This window comes from Pagrus pagrus, assembly GCF_965226575.1.
Source record: "Pagrus pagrus genome assembly, chromosome: 9".
Classification (NCBI taxonomy): Eukaryota; Metazoa; Chordata; class Actinopteri; order Spariformes; family Sparidae; genus Pagrus; species Pagrus pagrus.
In genome coordinates this window covers 13,988,925-13,997,153 of record NC_140193.1, presented here as the reverse complement: position 1 = coordinate 13,997,153, position 8,229 = coordinate 13,988,925, and the positions used below count along the sequence as shown (strand labels likewise).

At 43.0% G+C, this 8,229-nt stretch overlaps 1 protein-coding gene across 1 annotated transcript in view; it reads left to right on the top strand.

Annotated features, from left to right (window-relative positions):
• Nucleotides 1-1,525: 1,525 nt before the first annotated feature.
• Nucleotides 1,526-8,229, top strand: part of tmem198aa (transmembrane protein 198aa) — a 40,274-nt gene continuing 33,570 nt past the window's right edge. Inside the window, exon 1 of the mRNA XM_084361506.1 lies at nt 1,526-1,975. The gene's annotated coding sequence lies outside the window, so the exon portion shown is untranslated. The remainder of the gene's footprint in view (nt 1,976-8,229) is intronic.

Here is an 8,229-nt window from a genome sequence, read left to right as displayed (position 1 = left end):
TGACATGCAGACCAGGGGAATCAAGCCAGCGACCCTCCGATAACAAGATGCTGGCTCTACCCCTGAGCCACAGCCGCCCCCTTAAAGCAACATTATATAGAAAATTTGCATTTTATATGATTTGGCGCCCCCCACAGTTTATGAGTGCAACACCACTGTTGTAAATACAAATCCCAGGTCTGTAACAACTTGTCAGATGTAATGTAGCTGCTAACTACAAACAAATCTCAATACTGTTATGTGTTGAAAACGTGTGTGTTGAAGTAAACATGTGTGTAACGCTGTGGTCCTACCCTCTCACTGAAGGTACATAGTGCAGAAACAAGTGATAGGGGGCGGAGTGGCTGAGACAGAGACACCATTCACCCTGTTACAAGACACTGTACCATCAACATTTAAGGTAAAAAAAAATTACATAACGTTGCTTTAAAAGGCAAATTGCAGAAATGATGTATTTATTCGCCTCATTGTAGTGTCAGTTTCACAGCACTTGACTTGAACAAGAAAAAAGATATTTAAAAAGGTGCATAGAGTCTTAGCTTAGTGCCTGTTTATCACACAACATGTCTAAATCATCATTCCAATGTAAACTAGTCATAAACAGGCAAGAGGCTGAGCAGCTCTGGAGTCAAAATGTTAAAAGGAAGGATACAAGTGCTATACATTCAATCTGTGTCTTTTACATTCATTCAGTCTCAAATTCATGGGGGAATCTCTTTAGAGCACCTGCAGGTTTTTATCAAAATAAGTAATCCGACCCAACTCCTCTCATGCCACAGGGAGCTGGTGTGCTCTCCGGGAGATGGCGCTATTGGCCCATATCACACCCACAGACACCAAACAGCCTTTCTACTTTTACTCTTTTCTGTTCATTTGGCTGTTTTAGCATAAATCTGACGAAGGCTCCGCAGACGGATACAGTGGGAGTCTGTACCATCATCACACAGTCCGAGCTGTTCTGGGCGGCAGCCTCACAGTGACCTGAACACAACCCACAAGTTGGCTTTCCATTTTTATCCTGCTGCTCCTGACGCACAACAACCCATACAACACTAAAAATATCATCGCTTTGGTGTTTTTTTTTGTTTTTGTTTGTTTGTTTGTGTTAATGATAGAAATAAATCTCCAGCTCTTTATTGACACAGGTGGCCGCTGCCGGGCTGAGAGCTCTCCAAGGTGCTGAACTGTAACACAGACTGGGTGCTGAGGAGAGGTGAGCAACAAACAGCTCTCTTGTGTTGCCATCACACTGGATGCAATTATATCTCTGCTCGTTGGAGATCGAGCCTGGGGGGGGGTGATTACAAGTCCTTTAAATGTATAAAACCCTCTTTTTTTCCCATATATTTCCTTTCTCCCTCCCCTCATCCCTTCATCCCCGACAACAACAACATTTGGCCACGAGTCACCAAGCCCGCACATTCACATGAATAGCTCCCCCCTCTCTCTCTCTCTCTCTGTCTCTGCACCCCCCTCCCTCCCCTCTCCCGCTGCGGGAATGGTTTAACCCGTTATCCACAGCAGCGCGACACACACAGAGAGCACAAAGGAAGCGCATACACCGCTCGTCCGGGGTGAGGATACAGTGGAGAGCTAGCAATGATGTAAACACGGAATAGACGAGCGCAAGAGACACGCGTTTCCATTTCCCCCTCCTTCGCCTCGCTGCTGTTGCTCCTGCTCCATTATCGGTGTTCAATATTACATGAGCTGCCCGGCTCTCCGTCTGGACACCGCGCGGCGGGGCTGCGAGTGAGAAATTGAAGAGGAGTTGAGCATTGTTTCCTCTTTTCTTCTTCTTCTTCTTCTCCTCCTGCTTGGAGGTGCCCCGAGAACACAATGTTTGGGCTTTCACGCTAGCCGACAAAAGACAAAAGAGGGAGAGACTCCTCTCGTCTCCGCGCCTCTCCTCTCCTCTCTTGGACTCGAGGGGTGACAAAAGGAAAGACCGGAGCTGATATGTTGCGTTTCTGAGGTGAGTGAGTTTTTTTTTTTTCTTTGTTCCAGTGTGAACGCGTTTCGTTTCCCCGTTATCTCCACCCCGCATTTTTCTGGACCGTCAAAGGGGGTTTAGTTCCCGAAGATGAAGCTAATTACGTTCCCAGCCACAGCTCGTGGTCTCTCCATCACCGTAATTGCCTTTGAGGATGAGACACACGGAGGAGCAGCCTCTATTGTTTTCCCCCTCTATTGTTTTCAATCGGAACATTTGGTGGCGGGTGCCCGAGCACTTCCGAGAGACTCTCTGTGCAGCAGCAGCCGTATCAGTGACAGCCAGATGAATCCTTCATGATGTGTGGGGATGAAACATTTATATAAATGTATATGTGTGTGTGTGTGTGTGTGTGTGTGTGTGTGTGTGTGTGTGTGTGGAAAAGGCTAAACTCTCGGATGTGATGCGTGCGTGCATAATCGGGTTGGACAGCGTGTAAACACTGGGAGGAGGATTGATTTGCAGTCGCGGAAAATCACGTGCACCCATCCACATCTGTCCAGCCATCCATCCATCCTGTCTGTCAACGGCACATCTGGAATTTAAACCCTAATAGGAAAAAAAACAACAAATCCCTCATTCCTCCTCCTCCTCCTCCTCCTCTTCTTCCTCCTCTTAGGGGCACAGTAACAGCACATGAAACATCTTCATAATTAGTAGTTTTTGCTCCAGCAAAGAAGGAGTAATTATAGGCAGCAAGCCCTGCTGTGCGAACTGTGCAGGCATTTTACTTTTACTGCCTTTGTTGAACATGCAAATGTTGTGTTTGTACCCCGCAATGAAAATGGCATCCCAACTTGTGTGTTCTCTCTCACTTCTGCAGCGTGAGATAACATTGTTCATAAAAGGGGATCAAAACCAAACCTTTGCAACTGATAACAAAGAGCGTCAGTCCTCACATGTTTTGGGGACTAATAATGTGTTTGGCAGCTGTGTGGTGAGACAGTCAAACCAGCAAAAAAAAACAGGACTTGCAGATGATTACATACTCCACTTTGATGCTACAGGAGAGGATGAGGAATACGAGCATGAAATACAAGAGCAGGAGACGCAAAGAGCATAAAATTGCGAGTGAGATTACGCGGTTTTTCTGGCTTTACAATTACAGATTATAATGAACACTTCAGCCGTTTCCACGCATGAAAAATGACCAGCCGAGCCTTTTAGATAAAAGTAAGACTACATCCCTGAGATGGATCTCTCGAGGCTTGTGCAGTATTTGAAAAGAGGATGCAGAGAAAAAGACGCCATGGGGAAGACGTGTTAGGAAACCACTGTGCAGCTAGTTACTGACTGTGCTTTTGTTCAGCTGTGTGATGCATTGAAGAGAGACCCACAGAGTATCCTGCTTTGTGGTGCTATTAAGATTTTAATGAGACTCGGCTTCAGTTTGTGAGTCATTCCCTGGGCTGAACTTTAGGAAATTATCAGCTCAGTGAACCTACAATGGAAATAACAGATCTCTATCATATTTTGACCTTCGTTTATCAAGTAAAACATGATTTATTTACATTCAACTCAGTGTGCTCGACTGCTGGAAGCTGTGTTTGGTGGTCACCCATCAGCTGGTCCTGTTTAGCCGGGCGCTGTAGTGTTTATTAGACAGTTTCTAAGCCTCAGATAACATAGTTTCAGGAAGCCAACAGCAAGGACTACAGTACATGATGGAAGTATGTATTCATGTGGTTAACTTTTACAATCACAGGCTTAGTATTTGGAAAGACTTGAAAGATGCCGGCTTCCCCTTGTGGCAATAAATACATCAGGAAATTGGAGGAGTTTCGCCCGTCACTCGTGTGAGGACATTCACGATTATGCCGATAATGGAAATTCCCCCTCTATCAATTTCTCCTGAGTGTTTTTTTATCCCAATCTCCTGTCGTCCCATCCTCAGCCTTGAAATAGCAAAAAAACATTTGTTTTTTTGAACAGTCACTTTCATTTGCGATGACGTCCAAATGGTCCAGCCAGCAATTTTCCACTCAGAGCCTCATTTCTCTAATATGCCCACTGGTATGAAAACTGTAGTTACACCAGTTGACAGGTGTTTTTCTCATGCACCGTGCTCTACTGATGACAGCTCTGGATGCCACATTTAAATCCCAGTGTCGCGTAATGAACGGTTAGGTCCGTGTTCGAGATAGAATAATGAGAGAGTTAACAGCTCGGAGGGCAGCGAGGGGACAGAAATGTGACAACACACCATGTACTGGGATTTAATCCCACACCTTTTCAAAAAACGGTTTGATTGAGGCCCCCATATGGTGCTGTGCTGATAGTTATGTAACCATAACCAAGAGCCAAGCAGTCCTCAGACTTAGGACTTCGGCCAAAGGGACAGGCTCTGAGTTGATGAGAAGTCTGGCCACAAGTCAGAAATTCAGTCTCCTTATTTTACCTTTCGCTGCAATGAGAACAATATCTTAGTTTATTATATGAACTGCTCCAAAATATCATTCAACAACATAAACTAATTGGCATGAACAGGAGTACTTTCAACCTTGCAAATATTGTTTCAAATGATTGTAAACATTTTAAAAAAAAAGGCCTCACTATTCAGTTAATCAGTATTAAGATAGATCTCTTTTAATAGATCTCAGTGTCGAGGCAAGGCTGCGTACCAGTGAGACTTTCATTCATACTATTCGTGGATTGCCTGTGTTCCTACACACTCACTGCGCAGTGCTTTGACGACGGGTTATGTAAGTGCAGTGAACATAAGCGAAAAAAAGAGTCAGACTCAAGACTGAGCACCAAACGTCGACAGGGGCTCCTCTGTCTGATGGAGCAAGTCTGCAACAGGCCCCCATGTTTTTGATGTATATTAAAGAGAAAGACGGATGGAAGTTATTAGAGCAATAAATATTAGGAATGGAGGGAGAAGAGGGAAGGTAGGAGGAGAAATGTAGAGGGGGGGGCAGGGTTGTGACTTATGGAAAGTCAGGGGTGAGATGAATGCAAACAAAAAAACAAAATGGGAGAAATAGACTTGAAGATGAATGACCAGGGTGGAGGATAAAAAATGAAAGTGTGAGTGTGAAAGAAGAAGGGAGGGAAAGGGTAAAGTCGATCTTAATCCCATTAATACACACCACTACTGTCCTTCCCACTGGCGTATTACATGCACACACAACACACACACACACACACACACACACACACACACTGGTTCAAAGGACTGGTCAGATATATGTTTGTGTGCTGCTCTCCTGACATCCATTTAATGATTTTAGCACTCTGCACACTGAATGTATGGCGGTCAGGTCGGCGTCAGTGTAATGAGGACAGCATCAGGTTGAAAGCGAGCTGTTTCAACCAGATCTGACTCACACTGGTAAGAGCCCTCCGGCAATGTGGCGCGAGTGTGTGTGTGTTTGCTTGGCCGTAATGTTGGCTTGTAGCTGAAAGACACTCCATACCGTGTAAGCGGACACATCTGCAGCATCTGTCAGCGTTTATGTCGTAGATGCAAACAATGTCTGAAAAATGTGTGTTTGCAGATGTGTGTGTGTGTGTGTTGTCTGTACAGCATGCAGGGCTCCAGGATGCAAACGTTTTTGTCGCACAAGCGCCACAAAATCTGTCAAGTGGGACTTAACATTTTCATTGGTCGTACTGATGCGCCTCATGTTCAGCAGGTCAAATTAGAAAAACAGACACCAACTGGGTGTGTAGAGCAGACAGTTGCCTTTGAACAAATACTAGCCTATAATCGTATTTTCTGTAGATTATTTTGTAAACGTTTATATCCTTTATTGGTTTTTCTAATCCCTCAGTAATGTTTCAGGTTGATTTGTTCATTTTAGTGTCTTTGTACTTTAAGTATCACCTTTTTTTTAAACTTTAAGTAAGGTTATTGCAATTTCTTGTTGCATGTGCTGTGATTTAAATGAAGAAAAACATTTATTTGCACTTTTATTCCTGTTTACAATCATTTACATAATGTGTGAAGAAATCAAATTAAAATGTGTTACTGGGTGCACCTAAATTATGTATGTGGAATGAAAAAGTTGTAGTCCAAGGAAAAAATCAAGTATGAGACTTGGAATGGGAAATACTAGATTGTCCTCATGAGAACTGTGACCAATATTTGACTTAAATCTGGTAAAGGAATCAGTGAAGCCATCGGAGATTCCCCATTTATAGTCTATACAAATACTGTAGTACAGTCCAGCAGCATTAAACACCTTAAACAAATCGGCCACAGGCATGTTTGTGCGACCGAGAGAGACAGGAAGGTCTCATTTCGACGTCATGTTATAATCCGCTCATGTATGGCTAATAAAATAGAGCCTGTTTAAACAAACGATCAGTATATTTCTCTCACTACTAATGTTTACACTATGAATGGCACGTCATGCTTACAGAGGGAAAAGTAAGAAGAACATTTTGTCTTTCTGTCTCCTCTCACTGCTCGCTGAAAGCAGAAACAGCTCATTAAAGGAAACATAAAAATAAATATGTTGGAAATGAAGCTGCAATGGTTTCTGAGAGCAGTGGCAAATGGTTTTCTGTCGTTCGAAAAATTGTGTATTCATCTGTGCGTCAAATAGATTGACCTCAGTTACCTGAATAAAAAATGAGCGTGTGCATAAGTGCTCTAAAAGTTTCATTTTGATGTACAGTTCTGAAGAGCCGCTATCGGCTAACTGGGGACGTTTGGAGAGAGACGGTGCGAGTGTCAGAAGACAAATTTACCATTGTGGCTTAAAGGAGGGTCTAGTTTTCAGCAAGAGAGAGAAGGAGAGAAAGAGCAAAGTGTTTGAAAGCAGCAGTGAGATAAATGATGCTGGACAGAGAGACGGTGAAAGACAGAGAATGAGCTGTAATCTGATGAAAGCCTCTTTACTCCCCTGTCACCTCACCTTCAGGCCACAAGCAATGACCAAGGCTTAGAGAGGGATCAATGCTGAGGCCACCAACACACTGGCACACATACATCCTTCACATTGCTTCACTTAAGTGCAACGAGGCTGGTACACATGCAACAACAAGATACACCTGAGATCACTGCAAGGCAAAGCAGGTTATGCACACTTCCATGTCCTAGCAGTTTTATTAGATGGATGAATAGATGCGAGAATGATTGGCTAGAAATGAGCTGAGGACGTCTAGAATAGTCTCTGGATATACTTTTCTCTCACAGCGTTTTGTTTTTGTGTTTTTGTGCCTTGTGTGTGTGGGCGGGTGTGTGAGGGGTCTATGGGTCACAGAGACGTCTCAATAGACTCGCAGCTCAAAGGGAGAGAGGGAGCGTGTGAGGAGAAAGTTAACAGCTCCCATACAAATCACCCTCCTGCTTTTAAACCTAATGACCCAAGCAACCAAATGACCCAGGCCGATGCTGCTTCACTAGGAGCGTCCTGATGTGTCATTTTACAAATACAGAAAAAGGGAAATGAAATGCGAGAGAGAACTTAAAGAGCTTATCTTGATGGAGATGATAAGAAATTATGAACTCAAGCCTGTGGGTGTTGAAAGGCATTTAGACTGTTTAAAATGTGACTAAACTTGTTTTTTGTTAAAAGCTCAGTTTCACACTGAAAAGGCCTTGAATGCTTGTCTCTAAACAACACAGATATGGAGAATTGTGCTGTCAACATTTCATGCGTTTGCTTATCTACTAATAGCTTTAGGTATTAATGGAACTGTGTTTTGTTGAGAGTACATTTTGTTGTTGGAAGTGTACGTTCTCAAATTTGTATTCATCCTGTAACCGAGCACTGCAGAGTGTAAGATGTGATCAGGCCAAAAAAGAAACTTCAAAAAGAAGGAAATGGGCAGAAAGGAAATTGGTTTGGAAAAAGCAATCAGGAAACAAACTCATGAAACACAATTACAGTGAGATAAGGATGCAGTGATGAATGAATAGAGTCTTTACTGGGTATATAAACATCAACATTAAATATCTGTAAAAATGACCATTAACTGTTGAGCTACACTGTTTCTGCAGTTCATATATTTGCTGTACCAGCAGCTTTTTATAGTGTACAGTACTGTAGTTTCAGCTTTGCAGTCAATTAATCAAAAATACAACTGTGGAGGCTTTTCCAATGAAAAGCAAGGCCATCTACGCCTTTCCGGTTACTATGCCAACTGAATGAGGAGCTAGTTCAGTGTAACTGCACATTCAGGCCTGCAACAAACGATTTTCTTCGTTTTCATGAATTTGTAAATGAACAAATTCATCATTTAATCTATAAGATGTCAGTGTGTGTATAACATACATTTCAAAG